Source organism: Bacillus rossius, chromosome 16, assembly GCF_032445375.1.
Source record: "Bacillus rossius redtenbacheri isolate Brsri chromosome 16, Brsri_v3, whole genome shotgun sequence".
Taxonomy (NCBI): Eukaryota; Metazoa; Arthropoda; class Insecta; order Phasmatodea; family Bacillidae; genus Bacillus; species Bacillus rossius.
Window position 1 is genome coordinate 41390085 of NC_086343.1, and position 20828 is coordinate 41410912.

The 20828-nt window shown below is 37.5% G+C and overlaps 1 protein-coding gene across 1 annotated transcript in view; it reads left to right on the plus strand.

Annotated features, from left to right (window-relative positions):
* The window catches only part of LOC134539897 (paired box pox-neuro protein), a 180963-nt gene that overhangs the window by 103376 nt on the left and 56759 nt on the right, over positions 1–20828 (plus strand). The window lies entirely within an intron of this gene.

The window sequence follows — 20828 nt, forward strand, 5'->3', positions numbered from 1 at the left end:
ACTTTTGCTTTCCAGCGTGACAATAAATGCAGCATTTTAGCGTCGCTTCACTGAAGCTTGTACGAGTGAGGAGTGGGACGCCGAATATTCGCCCTCACCCATTCGTTACACTGATGAGTCATGCAATCTGCAAAGACGTTTCTCTTTACAGTAACTACTTATAATTAGGCGCAGGCATTTTTCGCAGATAAATTTGAACGCCTATTAATCTGCAACAAGGTTTCTTCCTTGTGATCGGCGGCCGTCTGCGAGAGAAGTAGTTGCCTTGCTTCACTGAGCCACTCAGGACGCGTTTGCTTCCGCACTGAATTACTGCGATTGGTGTTGTATAAATCGACATGCGCCTGAAAGGAACTCACCCAACAACGAAACACAGACAATGCTACAGTGTTTTAACTTTCAGCTAGTCTCGGAATATTTTCGCGAAATCTGCATGGCCCTAGTTATAGATAGTTGAATAACTGTAACTGAAGTAGGCCTAGGTAGTCCTAGTCCTATAGGCCCCTGTGGGCCTGCGCGCGCAACGCGAGACTAGGATCATGCTAGATCCATCAGCAGCCTCGACCCAGTGGCGTGTGCACAACCGTCTCTGCCTCGCGTGTCCGCCCGCACGCACACGTCGATAAGGGTCACACTCCCTCGCACGTCGAGTGCCTCGTCGCCCGTGCGCCCTTGCGAGCTGGCCAGTCCATCAGATGTCATGTTGGTCGTAAATTGTTTGGCTTGCTGACTCAGATGGCTCACTGAAGTAGGAAGCGTCACACCACTTTTATTGCCTTTTTTATACCAAAATACGTCTATACATCTTTACAGCATTTGTTAGTAAAGTTATAATGTCGGTGCGCGACACATGACGAGCCAGACGGCGATGATTGTCGCTTGTAGACCTGCCGAATTCGCGTTAATAATCAGCTACAGAATAGATTGCAAATATTTGTACAAATAAATGTCCGGTATTTAATCGCTGAAAATTTATTCAAGGGCTACCGGCTTACAATACAGTAACTCGGTGAAAGCTGGTTAACATGATGCAGCGAATAAATTTTCCGAATATCAAAGAAAAGTTGCAAATTAGAAAAAATGTCTACTCACCCATTAAAATTACTTAAACGAACAAACTAGCAAAATTTAACATACATTTCAAGCTCTAACTGATATTACAATGTACCACACACGAAAAAAAAACACATACAAATGAAGTGATTATAGCGATCCCTAAAAATTGAAATCTACGTGAAGTTTAATTAACAGCAAAACTTTCGCTTCTCATATTCGTCGCTGCTGTCTTTTCCAGTGCACAGTATAATTGAACAATCAGGATTACCTATGAAACATTTTTTATCCAGTCTACAATGTACTAGAAAAGATAAAAGCTGACTGCTAAAAGAATTTTAAATGAAATGTAACTTACATCTGCGATGCAGTCAGTTTGCAAACTTCATTTGACTACAGGATTGCTGAAGCATTTGGGAGAAGCTGTTTTAAGAGTAAAGAGATTCGCCGGTATTAATCAAGTTCTTTGGTTCACAAATAAAATTAATGTCAGCATAAATTTCCTAATATTGCTGAATTTTATGTAAACATATTTTAGAGTTACTTTGTACATACCACTTTAAGGGCCGGTATTATGACCCCCGGCTAAATCTTCAGGTTAGCTAGCCCACAGGTTAGGCTAGCCTCCGGTTAACGAACGAGGGGTGTATTATGACCCATACTTAGCCTGCGGTTGGCTAACCGGAACCTGACGAAGCGTGTGGTGTAATAATGGGTGTGTTGGTTATGAAATAAACCAGAATTTGGTAACTTTTGTTGCGAGACAGTTTTTTTTTTCTGGTAGAATGTTAGTTAGCTGTTTGTTTGTATTGTGTTTCGTAATGTTTACAGCTGCAGTAAAGAAATATGCCGCGAACTTTATCTTGCAACAGATATAATTAAACTAACCAAAAACTACTTCGACGTCAAACCTGCTTTGTATTAAACCATAAAATTACAATTTAAGATTCAAAACCGTGTGTTTTTAACTTTACTCTTGTATTTAAACTCATGATTTTGTTAGGTTATATATTAAGCCAAAACTAACGAAGTAATTCTATACAAACAAATAAATATGGATAAGACATTTTTGCTAGAGAACACTTATTTCTTTCATAAATTTATTTCATAATCAAAATAATATAGACCCTGTTTCGGGAAAATACTTATCGATTTTCATTTCACTGGTGTAGGTTTCATTTTTTTACTAATAGTTTCGTATCACGTATCCAAATTAATCCGATCCTGATGGAATTAGTTTGTGGTATAGGATGCTTGCTGTTTTAATTTAGTAGGTCGAGAGATCCTAGAAATATTCACTAGTGAAATAATTATAATTGTAATATGTTTACGAAAGAAATACATTTTTACAAGACCTAACATAATTTGTTTGTATCGTGATATGTTAGGTATTTTGTGTTAAGTACAGGATTTTTCACCATTCTAAATTAAAACAGCAAGTATAATGTAAAACAAGACCAACATTTAAAGGGTCATGCCGATAGGATCAAGGGATTAACTTGGATACGGGAAACAGAATAATTCCAGTGCTGTTTTCGTTTTGCACTTGTGTGGCAGGTAGTTAATAAGTACCTAAAGGTTTGTAAGATAGGGAAGGGATAATTGGGTAACATTTATTTCCACATTCAATTGTATTCATTGAATTAGAAACACGTCTGAAGTCGGATGAAGTGCATTTCATTCCCGGCATAAGTCCACTGTATTACGAATAAAAATTCAGATACAACTTCCACGAAAACACGCATGTTATAGGTAATAATAACCCTCGTTTTGCAATTTTAAAATGCACTAATTTACACATATTCTTAAGCAGGACTATTTAAGTTTATATACATTGCATACGTTTATGAACTTCGTGATCAATTAAAGTCAAATAAAAATATACGACTCGACGAGAATAGAAAAGCGTGACTACACTTTCATGTAATTTTTAATAAAACTTTGACGAATACGGCGAAGAATTTTATATTTAGTAATAAATTATCCCATCGCATCCTGCAAATATTCAATAGAATTCCTCAAATAGTCATCATCACTATCAACAACTAACCTCGCCTGATACATCGCCATTTTATTTTCTGTCGCTTAGCCTCCGGTTAAGCAGCTAGCGGCCGGTTCATCCACCCGCTAGGTTAGCCGGGACTTTAACTGGAAGGTAGACGTTAACTGGGAGTCATAAAACCGAAATAAGAGCTAGCCTGCGGTTAACTTTTAGCCGGAGGTTTAGCCGGGGGTCATAAAACCGGCCCTAAGTAAGTTTCTAAACATAATACAGTTACGTAGAACTTTTTGAATCCCACTATTTTGCCTCGTATTTTACGCCATATTATAACATGTTTTGTTAAAGAATCTATTGATTTAAGAAAAAATAAATCCATATTAAGTAAATTTACAAAAAAATATATATAGAGCACATAGAAGTACCATTGGCAAACAAACTTCTTACACAGCGACGCAACCCTAACCAAAACAATCTCTATTATGAAGTGCTACATTTTCATGGCAACATGCAAATAATTAAATTACACTTTAAAAGACACCTTAAGTCAGGAACGTTTAAATTTAAGTAATAATTCTCTGACCCGTTAAGAACTCGCAGTGTTCTAAACTACGTTGGACAGCCTTTGCCAGTGCTTATTTTCCTGCGGTGCAATGCAGAACTACTCTTTCTTTCTTTCTTTCACTTTTATCCCTTTTATGATCTCATTCGATTTATAGCTTTAGGAATCGCTATGATGCTTTCGATTATTTAACAGTTTTTATGTTGTCTTTTTTATTTACTATATTACATATATTTATTTCAACGCAAGCTTAAAATGTGAAAATGTACGTTAAATTTGATTAATTTGTTCGTCTAAGAAATTTACATTCGTGAGTAGATAATTTTGTTTTATTATTTCCACCTCTTTTTATATTCAGGACATTTTGTTACTGTGACATGTTAAACCGCTTTCTACGAGTTATTGAATTAAAAATTTGTAGCCCTTAAATAAGTATTGGCTAATTAAATACCGAGTCAAATATTTTTTTTTAAAACTCAGAATGTTACTCATACATTAATAGCACTATTTTGCTGAAAATTGTCAGAATGAAAGTTTATTTTCAACATGAGAACACATGAATTTGCTCGTTACCTGTGTTATATGTTAGACATATATGGCGAGTACTGAAAGACTCAACAATTTTTTAACACATTTACATTCAATACTAATTATGAATATAAATAATGCTTATTGTAATATAGTACAAAATTCACAGCTAGATGTTGCTAGAAATATGCATCAAATGCTGAATCACGCTGACGAAAAAAAACACACCGATATTGCGTTAACTTTAAAAATGTTAAACAATTTGTTTCGTATTATTTTGAGTCAGTAATTTGTCGAGTGCATTGTAAATATAAGTTACTAAAAGTCTAGTTGAAACCTCAGATTTTTATTTACTTTAAATTTTAACACCGGTAAGTGTCTGGAAGTAGATTAAAAATATATTATTTGGTTTTTTATTCGGCATAGTATAATAAAAAGTAATGCTAAGCAGTATGTTTTACTAAACGCATTTTCCTTACAAAAAAAATATTGCTGGAATTAATTGAAAGTGTATAAACCCTTACCTAATTTGTCTTAATTTGTAGTAGTTTATTTTAAAATAGTTTGGAATGTATAACCTTCACTATACAAAGATCGCCGTGCACTATAACCCTCAACTTGGCATGCAACCTCAAGGTTATAGTTCAAACAGTCTAGCATATTGTTCCTCATATATTAAGATTTTATTTGAGGTTTTTTACCTGATGCCAGTGTATTTTAATAAACTTGATTGTAGGCTGCCCTAACCGGCGCATACAAGGAATATGTGGCTGCGTATCAAACATTGGCTTCCATGACAAATAAAAAGCAGGCTACTTAAAATATTTAGTTAATATTTTATGTTCAACGACAATGATTCTTTTCGTTTAATCATTTATTAATCAGGGGAATATACAGTATAAAAACTAAATTTCAAAGGTTAAAAATAACAAAATTATTGGTAGGTACATAAACACATTTTTTTTTTTACGAAATGGATAATGGGATGGATTGTAAGCCATCTATCGCTGCAAAACAACTATAGCCATGATAAATTATGGAAGAAAAATCGTATAGATGAAAATGTAGGATATTACATGTGCAAAACGAAAATTCTTTTAAAAATCGGAAATTTCTGTTTTTTTTTTAATATAAAAATGGCTGAATTTATAATGTTTTTCTGACATATGTTAATCAATGGGGTTAATTCGATTAAAATTAAATTCTGGCTAAATGTGATTAATTGCAATTAAATGTGATTAATTTAATAAAAATGAAACATGTGAAATGCGCTTTGCACGCCTTGGCTTACAAAATCAAGACAACTACCTCCATAAGTAGGTGTATAAAGTTCATATGGGGACAGGGGCTGGGGGCTGGGGATCGGGGATCCGATCCAGCCACCTTAACGCTTCGCTTCATCAGCCATGTTGGATTATGTCACTTCCTTCGACCATACACACATGAAAAAGTGTCCCGTTACGTTCATCAGCCATGTACGCACGAAAAAATGTCCCGTTACGACGGACCAGGACGTCTCGCTATGAAAAGTATTAGGCGGTAATAAACAGCCAGGAGGTAACGAATATAAGCCTACTTCTACACGTGTTATGAACGCCGGATACATACGGCCAGGCAACCGTGTGTTTTGGCGCGCTCTACTTCCACGACGCGCAACGGCACCGGCAAGTTTTTATTACTACCTCCTCTCAAGTTCTGATCTCCTAATACTTCACAGCAGAGAAGCGCTGTTGGTCGGAGCCCGTAGGTACTTCCTTCGCACGCCTAACCTAACCTAACCTAACCTAAACTAACCTCACCTAACCTAATCCATATGCTAATCTATGCTAACCTAACCTAACCTAACCTAAACTAAACTAAACTAAACTAACCTCACCTAACCTAATCCATATGCTAATCTATGCTAAACTAACCTAACCTAACCTAACCTAACCTAAACTAACCTAACCTAACCTAAACTAACCTAACCTAACCTAACCTAATCCATATGCTAATCTATGCTAACCTAACCTAACCTAACCTAACCTAACCTAAACTAACCTAACCTAACCTAAACTAACCTAACCTAACCTAACCTAATCCATATGCTAATCTATGCTAACCTAACCTAACCTAACCTAACCTAAACTAAACTAAAATAAACTAAACTAAACTAAACTAAACTAAACTAAACTAAACTAAACTAAACTAAACTAAACTAAACTAAACTTAACCTAACCTAACCTAACCTAACCTAACCTAACCTAACCTAACCTAACCTAATCCATATGCTAATCTATGCTAACCTAACCTAACCTAAACTAAACTAAACTAAACTAAACTAACCTAACCTAATCCATATGCTAATCTATGCAAACCTAACCTAACCTAACCTAAACTAAACTAACCTAACCTAACCTAACCTAATCCATATGCTAATCTATGCAAATCTAACCTAACCTAAACTAAACTAAACTAAACTAAACTAAACTAACCTAACCTAATCCATATGCTAATCTATGCTAACCTAACCTAACCTAACCTAATCTAAACTAAACTAAACTAAACTAAACCAAACCTAACCTAACCTAACCTAACCTAAACTAAACTATACTAAACTAAACTAAACTAACCTAACCTAATCCATATGCTAATCTATGCTAACCTAACCTAACCTAACCTAACCTAACCTAACCTACTCAAACCTAACCTAACCTAACCTAACCTAACCTAATCCATATGCTAATCTATGCTAACCTAACCTAACCTAACCTAATCCATATGCTAATCTATGCTAACCTAACCTAATCCATATGCTAATCTATGCTAACCTAACCTAATCCATGCCAATCTATGCTAATCCGTATGTCAATCTATGCTAATCCATATGTTAATCCATGCTAATCCATTTGCCATTTTGTATTTCTAGTAATTTCCACCAACTTCGAATCATGTCGTCACCATTGCAATTTTCGTTACGGCCGCCATCTTGAAAATCCGCAATTTTTATGTTAGAAAATCGGGAAAAATTTTAAAAATCATTAAAAAAATTAAATAATCGAATTAAATAAAAATCTTAAAAACCACTGTTGCAGTTATTGTTACGGTCGACATCTTGGATTATATAAATGTTGCATATTTCGTTACACCCGCCATCTTGGTTGAGTACCATATCATTCTTACACTTTTCGTTAAGACCGCCATATTGGGTCCTATTAATGTTACAATTATCGTTATGGTCGCCATCTTTAAATTTAGACACCATCTTGAAAATCTTTATTTATTATACGATTTTAATGAAAAAAAAGTTCAAAATTCATCAAAAAATTAACTTAATAGAATTCTGTTTATATCGATTCCCGTCCTTGATTCGAAACCGGCGAGGGCAAAAAATATAAAATCAACAGATCCTTCCTCCACAGAAGCCACCTTCAGACTGACCTACCTCCACCAATAACAAGGTATTTACCATCAGCTGGTATGACGTCACCACACCTTTGACCTTGACCTTGACCTTTGACCTTGACCTTGAAATTTAACCTTAACCTTGAAATTTGACCTCGACATTGATCTTTGACTTTGACCTTGATGTCCATCACGGATCCGTCATTTTATGTTCAGTACATGCTAGCGGTCATTGCCACCATCATGTTTTCGTCTGCTGGAGGTCACCATATTGTGTGTACTTGTCTTACCATCATGCAAATTCTATTCTAACATGCTACAGTGCAGTAATAATTTATTATTGCTGAGGTGCCCACCATCTTGAAATTTGACCGCCATGTTGAAATCATGTAATTATTTAGTTAGAAATGCGGGAAAAATTCCAATAGTCTCCGAAAAAATCAATTATTAATTTACAAATTGAATCGATGGATCCATGTCCACGGTTATATTCTTGACCAGTGACAGTTGTAACTAATTATTAAATAAATTTTAAATTCTTTTTTCCGTTACCTTTCGCGGAGTTTATTAATCATAAGTCAATATACCTAACCAAAGAATTAATACAGTGACGATAAGCCTATCATGAAAGTCTAATTTTTGAATAATCTGAATAACCTATAAGCCGTTCATGTACAAAACCGCACATAAAGAACAATTGTCTTCAGTCCATGAGACCGAGTCATGTCATTATCAGACGTATAGGCTAGTCATTTCAGGACCACATGACCTTCGTCGTTAGCTAATTATATTCAATTAATCCATCGTGACATTTTTATACATTCTAAAGGAGCAAGTAACCTTGAAAAATATTTTAGTAACACCAAGAGGTGATAAACTAGTAAATATTCAATCACTACATTTTGTACTACGCACAATCAACAAAAAGGAAGCACCATCAACGAAAAGACAGCACCACCAACGAAAAGGCAGCACCGACTACGAAAAGGCAGCACATTTGGAAGCACCGACTACGAAAAGGCAGCACATTTGACAGCACCGACAACGAAAAGGCAGCACATTTGGAAGCACCGACAACGAAAAGGCAGCACATTTGGAAGCACCATCATCGAAAAGGCAGCACATTTGGAAGCTCCATCAACAAAAAAAGGCAAAAAGGAAGCACAAGTTACGAGATCTAAGTCTTAGTTAGAAATCAGAATACAAGAAATAAAAACATTAAATTCTTATAATTTAAATTATTTATTTTATTGCTTTACATTATACAAATGCAAGTAAAACAAGCCATTATTGTATGTAGCCAGCATTCCTCAGTTCCTTGAGTATGAAGGATATTTCTTTGATGCACGAATAGTTTCCTGCACAAAGCGAACCATGTAAAAGTCTTAGCCGGTCAACCAATATGTTTGGATCTTTCCATGATGTGTAATCAATCTCTTCTACCACCATCTTCCTTGCACCTTTATAAATATTACGATCTCTGGTGTCTTCCGTTTTACCACCAACCTCAGGGTAACTTTCATGTTTGAGACGGTGATCATCACAAGCTTGATCAGATTTATTTAATATATCACGTCGTTTCCACCGTTTCTGTCTCAGGACACCGCCACATTCTTCGATCTTGGCAGCTTTAGGTGTTTCATCATAGTCTATGTCTTTGTCAACAGCCTCAGAGTCACTGTAACATCACACGGAAAAGTTCAGAACTCCAATTCGCTGTGAAACCTTTCTCAAAGACACCTTTCTGCTTGGAGATTCTCACAATGTCACCAACATTAGCTTTATGCTTGCGTGTATCTTTCTTATTCGTGTTGGTGAATACAGTCCCAAGCAGACGATCGTCCTTTACATCTGTCGATGGTACATCCTCCATCGAGTACGACGTTAAAGTCGGTAAAGATGCCATCGAAGTCTCAAGAACAGGCAGTTACGCGACTTATGCACCAGAAGAAACAAACTAGGTGATCCGTACACCGTCGACGGCAGTAACAAATTGGGCGTCCTGCTGTCTAGGACTCGTTTTTATACATTAACCGGTTTGAATAATACGCTAGTCAAATCAAGAACAATTTACTAAAATACTAGAGTCAAAACAACATTAAAAAAATAGACGTACCATCAACAAAAAAGGCAGCAAATTTGGAAGCACCGACTACGAAAAGGCAGCACATTTGGAAGCACCGAATACGAAAAGGCAGCACATTTGGCAGCACCGACAACGAAAAGGCAGCACATTTGGAAGCACCGACTACGAAAAGGCAGCACATTTGGAAGCACAGACTACGAAAAGGCAGCACATTTGGAAGCACCGACTACGAAAAGGCAGCACATTTGGAAGCACAGACTACGAAAAGGCAGCACATTTGGAAGCACCGACTAAGAAAAGGCAGCACATTCGGCAGCACCGACAACGAAAAGGCAGCACATTTGGCAGCACCGACAACGAAAAGGCAGCACATTTGGAAGCACCGACTACGAAAAGGCAGCACATTTGGAAGCACCGAATACGAAAAGGTAGCACATTTGACAGCACCGACAACGAAAAGGCAGCACATTTGGAAGCACCGACTACGAAAAGGCAGCACATTTGTAAACACCATCAACAAAAAGGAAGCACAATCGGAAGCACATTCATAGAAAAGGAAGCACAATCGGAAGCACAATCACAAAAAGGAAGCACATTTGGAAGCACAATCACAAAAAGGAAGCACATTTGGAAGCACAATCCACAAAAAGGAAGCACATTTGGAAGCACATTCAACGAAAAAGGAAGCACAATCATATAAACAACGCACAATCGGAAGCACAATCAACAAAAAGGAAGCACAATCGGAAGCACATTCATAGAAAAGGAAGCACAATCGGAAGCACAATCACAAAAAGGAAGCACATTTGGAAGCACAATCACAAAAAGGAAGCACATTTGGAAGCACAATCCACAAAAAGGAAGCACATTTGGAAGCACATTCAACGAAAAAGGAAGCACAATCATAGAAACAACGCACAATCGGAAGCACAATCAACAAAAAGGAAGCACGTTTTGGAAGCACCATCAACAAAAAGGAAGCACATTTTGGAAGCACCATCAAAAAGGCAGCACATTTTGGAAGCACAATCAAAAAAGGCAGCACATTTGGAAGCACCATCAACAAAAGAAGGAAGCACATTTTGGAAGCACAATCAAAAAAGGCAGCACATTTGGTAACACAAGTTACGAGAACTAAGTCTTAGTTAGAAATCAGAATGCAAGAAATAAAAACATTAAATTTTTACTTTTAATATTTAATTTATTTCTTAAGATTATACAAATAGAAGTAAAATAAGCCATTATTGTATGTAGCCAGCTTTCCTCAGTTCTTCGAGTATGAAGGATATTTCTTTTATGCACGAATAGTTTCCTGCACAAAGCGAGCCATGTAGAAGTCTTAGCCGGTCAACCAATATGTTTGGATCTTTCCACGATGTGTAATCAATCTCTTCTACCACCATCTCACTTGCTTGTTTATTATAAATACTTTTAATATCACAATCGTCCCAGTGATCATAATAAGCGTTATCAGATTTATTTATTATAACACATCGTTTCCATCGTTTCGGTCTCAGGACACCGTTACATTCTTCGATCTTGTCAGCTTTAGGTGCTTCATCACAGTCTATGCTTTTGTCAACGGCCTCAGAGTCACTGTTACAATCACTGTAGAAGACATCCTCTTCACCCAGATTACCATATGAATTCGATATCGATGATGTCGAAGTGCCATTATCGTCTTCATGCTTCCTTTTTAGGAGTCCATCATTTTTACAAAGTAAGAAAGATCTACTTGAATTCGACTGGAATGTATTCTCACTTTTCACGTTAAGGATTCTTCCATTGTCTTCATTCTTCCATAAATCATCATCGTCCTTCAATTTAAGTTCTTCGTCGAGATCGGAAGAGCCACGAACATAATCTCTCTCAAGACAAGGAAAATTATTGTCGTAATGCAGATCACTATTCCTTAGTCTAGTAGATCCATCGTTGTACTCTGGCTTGTACGCAGGCTTAACGTTACAAGTTCTGTCATGTCTTTTTAAGCTCTCTCTCCGCGTAAACGACTTGCTACATCGAACGCAACTTATCATATTGCGTAGTGGATTTTTAACACAGTCATTCTTCTGGTGTTGTCTTCCATTCTTTCTCAAGATAAATTCTTTGCTGCAAAACTTACACCTGTGTCCTTTCGATACAGCGACAGACACCGAATCAGGATTCATATTAGTTACTGTGACTAATGTTAGATACAAACAGACAGTTTTCCAATTGGAACCATTACTTAAATATAATTTTTTAAATATTTCTTAAACGAGAGTTATCTCATGCAAAGGTACTTGTTGTAAGTAGTTCTGCTTTTCAACAACAGATGACACCACGTATTGCTTGCAGGTAAATATTATTTCTTTCTTTCATGCGGGATGCAGGATTCTCACTAACGATCGCAATACAGGGATGGCATCGCTAGACTCCAAGGAGAAGGTAGTTTGTTCATCCAGTTAGTGTTTCTCAGATTTCTCAGGGTATATATTATTATTATATGACTGAATAATGATTTTTTTTAAAATTCCACCTAATAAAAATAAAATAGAAGCACTCAGAGAAAACCATCAGGGATGATGTCGTTTATAAACATCATAAACTACCAATTTTTTTTAAAAAATTCCAAATTTAATTCTGATTAAGCAAAGAGTTCACAAGCCCGCTTGTGCTAGAACTCTCATGTTGCTTAAGCAGAACTACTTACAACAAGTACCTTTGCATGAGATAACTCTCGTTTAAGAAATATTTAAAAAATTATATTTAAGTAATGGTTCCAATTGGAAAACTGTCTGTTTGTATCTAACATTAGTCACAGTAACTAATATGAATCCTGATTCGGTGTCTGTCGCTGTATCGAAAGGACACAGGTGTAAGTTTTGCAGCAAAGAATTTATCTTGAGAAAGAATGGAAGACAACACCAGAAGAATGACTGTGTTAAAAATCCACTACGCAATATGATAAGTTGCGTTCGATGTAGCAAGTCGTTTACGCGGAGAGAGAGCTTAAAAAGACATGACAGAACTTGTAACGTTAAGCCTGCGTACAAGCCAGAGTACAACGATGGATCTACTAGACTAAGGAATAGTGATCTGCATTACGACAATAATTTTCCTTGTCTTGAGAGAGATTATGTTCGTGGCTCTTCCGATCTCGACGAAGAACTTAAATTGAAGGACGATGATGATTTATGGAAGAATGAAGACAATGGAAGAATCCTTAACGTGAAAAGTGAGAATACATTCCAGTCGAATTCAAGTAGATCTTTCTTACTTTGTAAAAATGATGGACTCCTAAAAAGGAAGCATGAAGACGATAATGGCACTTCGACATCATCGATATCGAATTCATATGGTAATCTGGGTGAAGAGGATGTCTTCTACAGTGATTGTAACAGTGACTCTGAGGCCGTTGACAAAAGCATAGACTGTGATGAAGCACCTAAAGCTGACAAGATCGAAGAATGTAACGGTGTCCTGAGACCGAAACGATGGAAACGATGTGTTATAATAAATAAATCTGATAACGCTTATTATGATCACTGGGACGATTGTGATATTAAAAGTATTTATAATAAACAAGCAAGTGAGATGGTGGTAGAAGAGATTGATTACACATCGTGGAAAGATCCAAACATATTGGTTGACCGGCTAAGACTTCTACATGGCTCGCTTTGTGCAGGAAACTATTCGTGCATAAAAGAAATATCCTTCATACTCGAAGAACTGAGTAAAGTTGGCTACATGCAATAATGGCTTATTTTACTTCTATTTGTATAATCTTAAGAAATAAATTAAATATTAAAAGTAAAAATTTAATGTTTTTATTTCTTGCATTCTGATTTCTAACTAAGACTTAGTTCTCGTAACTTGTGTTACCAAATGTGCTGCCTTTTTTGATTGTGCTTCCAAAATGTGCTTCCTTCTTTTGTTGATGGTGCTTCCAAATGTGCTGCCTTTTTTGATTGTGCTTCCAAAATGTGCTGCCTTTTTGATGGTGCTTCCAAAATGTGCTTCCTTTTTGTTGATGGTGCTTCCAAAATGTGCTTCCTTTTTGTTGATTGTGCTTCCGATTGTGCGTTGTTTCTATGATTGTGCTTCCTTTTTCGTTGAATGTGCTTCCAAATGTGCTTCCTTTTTGTGGATTGTGCTTCCAAATGTGCTTCCTTTTTGTGATTGTGCTTCCAAATGTGCTTCCTTTTTGTGATTGTGCTTCCGATTGTGCTTCCTTTTCTATGAATGTGCTTCCGATTGTGCTTCCTTTTTGTTGATTGTGCTTCCGATTGTGCGTTGTTTATATGATTGTGCTTCCTTTTTCGTTGAATGTGCTTCCAAATGTGCTTCCTTTTTGTGGATTGTGCTTCCAAATGTGCTTCCTTTTTGTGATTGTGCTTCCAAATGTGCTTCCTTTTTGTGATTGTGCTTCCGATTGTGCTTCCTTTTCTATGAATGTGCTTCCGATTGTGCTTCCTTTTTGTTGATGGTGTTTACAAATGTGCTGCCTTTTCGTAGTCGGTGCTTCCAAATGTGCTGCCTTTTCGTTGTCGGTGCTGTCAAATGTGCTACCTTTTCGTATTCGGTGCTTCCAAATGTGCTGCCTTTTCGTAGTCGGTGCTTCCAAATGTGCTGCCTTTTCGTTGTCGGTGCTGCCAAATGTGCTGCCTTTTCGTTGTCGGTGCTGCCGAATGTGCTGCCTTTTCTTAGTCGGTGCTTCCAAATGTGCTGCCTTTTCGTAGTCTGTGCTTCCAAATGTGCTGCCTTTTCGTAGTCGGTGCTTCCAAATGTGCTGCCTTTTCGTAGTCTGTGCTTCCAAATGTGCTGCCTTTTCGTAGTCGGTGCTTCCAAATGTGCTGCCTTTTCGTTGTCGGTGCTGCCAAATGTGCTGCCTTTTCGTATTCGGTGCTTCCAAATGTGCTGCCTTTTCGTAGTCGGTGCTTCCAAATTTGCTGCCTTTTTTGTTGATGGTACGTCTATTTTTTTAATGTTGTTTTGACTCTAGTATTTTAGTAAATTGTTCTTGATTTGACTAGCGTATTATTCAAACCGGTTAATGTATAAAAACGAGTCCTAGACAGCAGGACGCCCAATTTGTTACTGCCGTCGACGGTGTACGGATCACCTAGTTTGTTTCTTCTGGTGCATAAGTCGCGTAACTGCCTGTTCTTGAGACTTCGATGGCATCTTTACCGACTTTAACGTCGTACTCGATGGAGGATGTACCATCGACAGATGTAAAGGACGATCGTCTGCTTGGGACTGTATTCACCAACACGAATAAGAAAGATACACGCAAGCATAAAGCTAATGTTGGTGACATTGTGAGAATCTCCAAGCAGAAAGGTGTCTTTGAGAAAGGTTTCACAGCGAATTGGAGTTCTGAACTTTTCCGTGTGATGTTACAGTGACTCTGAGGCTGTTGACAAAGACATAGACTATGATGAAACACCTAAAGCTGCCAAGATCGAAGAATGTGGCGGTGTCCTGAGACAGAAACGGTGGAAACGACGTGATATATTAAATAAATCTGATCAAGCTTGTGATGATCACCGTCTCAAACATGAAAGTTACCCTGAGGTTGGTGGTAAAACGGAAGACACCAGAGATCGTAATATTTATAAAGGTGCAAGGAAGATGGTGGTAGAAGAGATTGATTACACATCATGGAAAGATCCAAACATATTGGTTGACCGGCTAAGACTTTTACATGGTTCGCTTTGTGCAGGAAACTATTCGTGCATCAAAGAAATATCCTTCATACTCAAGGAACTGAGGAATGCTGGCTACATACAATAATGGCTTGTTTTACTTGCATTTGTATAATGTAAAGCAATAAAATAAATAATTTAAATTATAAGAATTTAATGTTTTTATTTCTTGTATTCTGATTTCTAACTAAGACTTAGATCTCGTAACTTGTGCTTCCTTTTTGCCTTTTTTTGTTGATGGAGCTTCCAAATGTGCTGCCTTTTCGATGATGGTGCTTCCAAATGTGCTGCCTTTTCGTTGTCGGTGCTTCCAAATGTGCTGCCTTTTCGTTGTCGGTGCTGTCAAATGTGCTGCCTTTTCGTAGTCGGTGCTTCCAAATGTGCTGCCTTTTCGTAGTCGGTGCTGCCTTTTCGTTGGTGGTGCTGTCTTTTCGTTGATGGTGCTTCCTTTTTGTTGATTGTGCGTAGTACAAAATGTAGTGATTGAATATTTACTAGTTTATCACCTCTTGGTGTTACTAAAATATTTTTCAAGGTTACTTGCTCCTTTAGAATGTATAAAAATGTCACGATGGATTAATTGAATATAATTAGCTAACGACGAAGGTCATGTGGTCCTGAAATGACTAGCCTATACGTCTGATAATGACATGACTCGGTCTCATGGACTGAAGACAATTGTTCTTTATGTGCGGTTTTGTACATGAACGGCTTATAGGTTATTCAGATTATTCAAAAATTAGACTTTCATGATAGGCTTATCGTCACTGTATTAATTCTTTGGTTAGGTATATTGACTTATGATTAATAAACTCCGCGAAAGGTAACGGAAAAAAGAATTTAAAATTTATTTAATAATTAGTTACAACTGTCACTGGTCAAGAATATAACCGTGGACATGGATCCATCGATTCAATTTGTAAATTAATAATTGATTTTTTCGGAGACTATTGGAATTTTTCCCGCATTTCTAACTAAATAATTACATGATTTCAACATGGCGGTCAAATTTCAAGATGGTGGGCACCTCAGCAATAATAAATTATTACTGCACTGTAGCATGTTAGAATAGAATTTGCATGATGGTAAGACAAGTACACACAATATGGTGACCTCCAGCAGACGAAAACATGATGGTGGCAATGACCGCTAGCATGTACTGAACATAAAATGACGGATCCGTGATGGACATCAAGGTCAAAGTCAAAGATCAATGTCGAGGTCAAATTTCAAGGTTAAGGTTAAATTTCAAGGTCAAGGTCAAAGGTCAAGGTCAAGGTCAAAGGTGTGGTGACGTCATACCAGCTGATGGTAAATACCTTGTTATTGGTGGAGGTAGGTCAGTCTGAAGGTGGCTTCTGTGGAGGAAGGATCTGTTGATTTTATATTTTTTGCCCTCGCCGGTTTCGAATCAAGGACGGGAATCGATATAAACAGAATTCTATTAAGTTAATTTTTTGATGAATTTTGAACTTTTTTTTCATTAAAATCGTATAATAAATAAAGATTTTCAAGATGGTGTCTAAATTTAAAGATGGCGACCATAACGATAATTGTAACATTAATAGGACCCAATATGGCGGTCTTAACGAAAAGTGTAAGAATGATATGGTACTCAACCAAGATGGCGGGTGTAACGAAATATGCAACATTTATATAATCCAAGATGTCGACCGTAACAATAACTGCAACAGTGGTTTTTAAGATTTTTATTTAATTCGATTATTTAATTTTTTTAATGATTTTTAAAATTTTTCCCGATTTTCTAACATAAAAATTGCGGATTTTCAAGATGGCGGCCGTAACGAAAATTGCAATGGTGACGACATGATTCGAAGTTGGTGGAAATTACTAGAAATACAAAATGGCAAATGGATTAGCATGGATTAACATATGGATTAGCATAGATTGACATACGGATTAGCATAGATTGGCATGGATTAGGTTAGGTTAGCATAGATTAGCATATGGATTAGGTTAGGTTAGCATAGATTAGCATATGGATTAGGTTAGGTTAGGTTAGGTTAGCATAGATTAGCATATGGATTAGGTTAGGTTAGGTTAGGTTAGGTTAGGTTTGAGTAGGTTAGGTTAGGTTAGGTTAGGTTTAGTTTAGTTTAGTTTAGTTTAGGTTAGGTTAGGTTAGGTTAGGTTAAGTTAGCATAGATTAGCATATGGATTAGGTTAGGTTAGTTTAGTTTAGTTTAGTATAGTTTAGTTTAGGTTAGGTTAGGTTAGGTTAGGTTTGGTTTAGTTTAGTTTAGTTTAATTTAGATTAGGTTAGGTTAGGTTAGGTTAGCATAGATTAGCATATGGATTAGGTTAGGTTAGTTTAGTTTAGTTTAGTTTAGTTTAGTTTAGGTTAGGTTAGGTTTGCATAGATTAGCATATGGATTAGGTTAGGTTAGGTTAGGTTAGTTTAGTTTAGGTTAGGTTAGGTTAGGTTTGCATAGATTAGCATATGGATTAGGTTAGGTTAGTTTAGTTTAGTTTAGTTTAGTTTAGGTTAGGTTAGGTTAGCATAGATTAGGTTAGGTTAGGTTAGGTTAGGTTAGGTTAGGTTAGGTTAGGTTAGGTTAGGTTAAGTTTAGTTTAGTTTAGTTTAGTTTAGTTTAGTTTAGTTTAGTTTAGTTTAGTTTAGTTTAGTTTAGTTTATTTTAGTTTAGTTTAGGTTAGGTTAGGTTAGGTTAGGTTAGCATAGATTAGCATATGGATTAGGTTAGGTTAGGTTAGGTTAGTTTAGGTTAGGTTAGGTTAGTTTAGGTTAGGTTAGGTTAGGTTAGGTTAGGTTAGCATAGATTAGCATATGGATTAGGTTAGGTTAGGTTAGGTTAGTTTAGGTTAGGTTAGGTTAGTTTAGGTTAGGTTAGGTTAGGTTAGGTTAGGTTAGCATAGATTAGCATATGGATTAGGTTAGGTGAGGTTAGTTTAGTTTAGTTTAGTTTAGGTTAGGTTAGGTTAGGTTAGCATAGATTAGCATATGGATTAGGTTAGGTGAGGTTAGTTTAGGTTAGGTTAGGTTAGGCGTGCGAAGGAAGTACCTACGGGCTCCGACCAACAGCGCTTCTCTGCTGTGAAGTATTAGGAGATCAGAACTTGAGAGGAGGTAGTAATAAAAACTTGCCGGTGCTGTTGCGCGTCGTGGAAGTAGAGCGCGCCAAAACACACGGTTGCCTGGCCGTATGTATCCGGCGTTCATAACACGTGTAGAAGTAGGCTTATATTCGTTACCTCCTGGCTGTTTATTACCGCCTAATACTTTTCATAGCGAGACGTCCTGGTCCGTCGTAACGGGACATTTTTTCGTGCGTACATGGCTGATGAACGTAACGGGACACTTTTTCATGTGTGTATGGTCGAAGGAAGTGACATAATCCAACATGGCTGATGAAGCGAAGCGTTAAGGTGGCTGGATCGGATCCCCGATCCCCAGCCCCCAGCCCCTGTCCCCATATGAACTTTATACACCTACTTCCATATCCCCAATAACAAATGAGTCAAAAAAATTACATTTAATCTTGCAGCCTCATAATAATAACCCCCGGTAATTTACTCTCGTGTGCATTTATTATTTTTAATAAAAACGCTTCAAAATGTCAATTACTTTAACGCTGCATTAAAAAATCGAAAACTACTTGCTTTTGTTATTCCTGTGTGGAACGTAGTAGTAAAAGTATCGATTGCAATGTTGATGTTTTTTAATGAAAGAGAGAACTGAGAGATGTCGGTGGTAGCAGCAAATACTATAGAACTCTAGATATTGACCTGTGTTGAATAGAGACCCGGAAATTGTCCGAATTTCGTTTGGCGTTAGGTTTGCTCTTCTAACGTTTGCTTTTCCATTCGCTGAATTTTTAGATGGATCCTCTTGGTTCTTGTTAGTTGGCACTACATGATTCGCTTACTTTTCTCCTAGCTGGGCATCGTTGGCTCACGGTTGTAAAGAGGCGTAATTACATAGCTGCGGTCAAATCATGAACTCAAATAATTAATATGGTTTACCGTATATAATTATATAAAAAAGGGGGTTGTCTGTAAAGTCGATTTACGGACGATAATTTTACGTTGTAACGTCGTAAGAAAACATTGATGAATAATTGCATACTTTTAATTTTCAAATATTATTTACAGTTATTGCAAATTTAATCTAAATAATTTGTTTAAATATAATCACGAACAGTCAGTTAAAAAGCCCGCCATAGCCTGTTTGATATTATAGAAGATTTTCTCGCACGGTGGTCGGCCGGTTCTTGCACACTCGGCTCAGGCGTAACGTGACATTTTTTTCGTGCGTGCAGCCGGCGTTCATCGATTTATAAGACGTTATCACGTCAATAATCTATTACATAAATTATATATCATTATATATGCAATATATTCTTGCAGAATGCATTTCTTATTTGTTTAGGCGTGGAGGCTTTGCGGAGGGTAGGATAGGCTTGAAGCGCTTATATTCGCTTCCTCTCGGCCAGTCCTGGATGACCTAGAGCCAGTAACACCTCGGCTTGGAGAAGCAGGACAAACAAACCACTCCCAAGGACGAGGGTCCTCCGAGCATGCACGAGCACAGCTGGGTCTAGTCTAGTCGTGAGTGTGATGGCCGCGGGGCAGCTTGCTGGCGTGTGCGAGTGTTGCTGGAGGGTGGGGTGAAGGCCCTAGCGAGCCGCGCGCCTGGCCCATACCTTGGCTGCAACCCGGCCTCTCGCCGCGCCGTGCGGGTGGCGCACCTCCCAGGCGCTGCTGTCGTCCCCTGTCGTGATCCACTTGCTTCACTACTACCGTCCAGATTTACAGCCGCTATTCTTCAATTCATTTAAACACAATTTTTGGCGATAATATTTATTTACAAATAATTTCGTTATTTATACCAATAATTTTATTATAAAATACTTATTTTAAAATTTATATGCATATTTATGAGAACTACGTTGCTTAAAACTGGTAATAAATTATTTAACTATCCTGGAAAATAATTTCCTCGTTTTTGTTAATTGATGGATTAAAAATGAATTATTCAGAAATTAAAAATAACAATGTTAAAAATTTTACATCGATTATCCTTCAACATACGGCCCAATACCATATGGCCAGTACTTGAAAGTAAATTAGGATTGTAGACAAACCCTTCCTTCTGGTTTAAGGGCATCACCATTGGGCGGTATGTGGACTGACGTGAGAGGCAATAGCCTACTCGACGACATGCGAGATGGACTGAGTGCTGAGTTTGGGTTTCCGTCGCCGAACAGCAGGCAGTCCAGTCTTGCGTGGATTCATACAGACCGGCTGCACTGCGCAGACAGCTCTCTCGAACCACCGAGTGCAGACTCATCGGAGGTGTGCTGAGACAAGTGTGTGTAGAGAGAATAGTGGCTTGATTCGTGACTGTTTTGAGCAGTTGATGTCGACGGTCACTTGCGACCAGAGACACAGACTGTGCGTGCAAGCGTGCCAACTGCAGAGAACGAATAGCCAAGCCTGGGAACACGGAATGACCACCTTTGGAAAAATGAAAATGCCTCGCTCGTC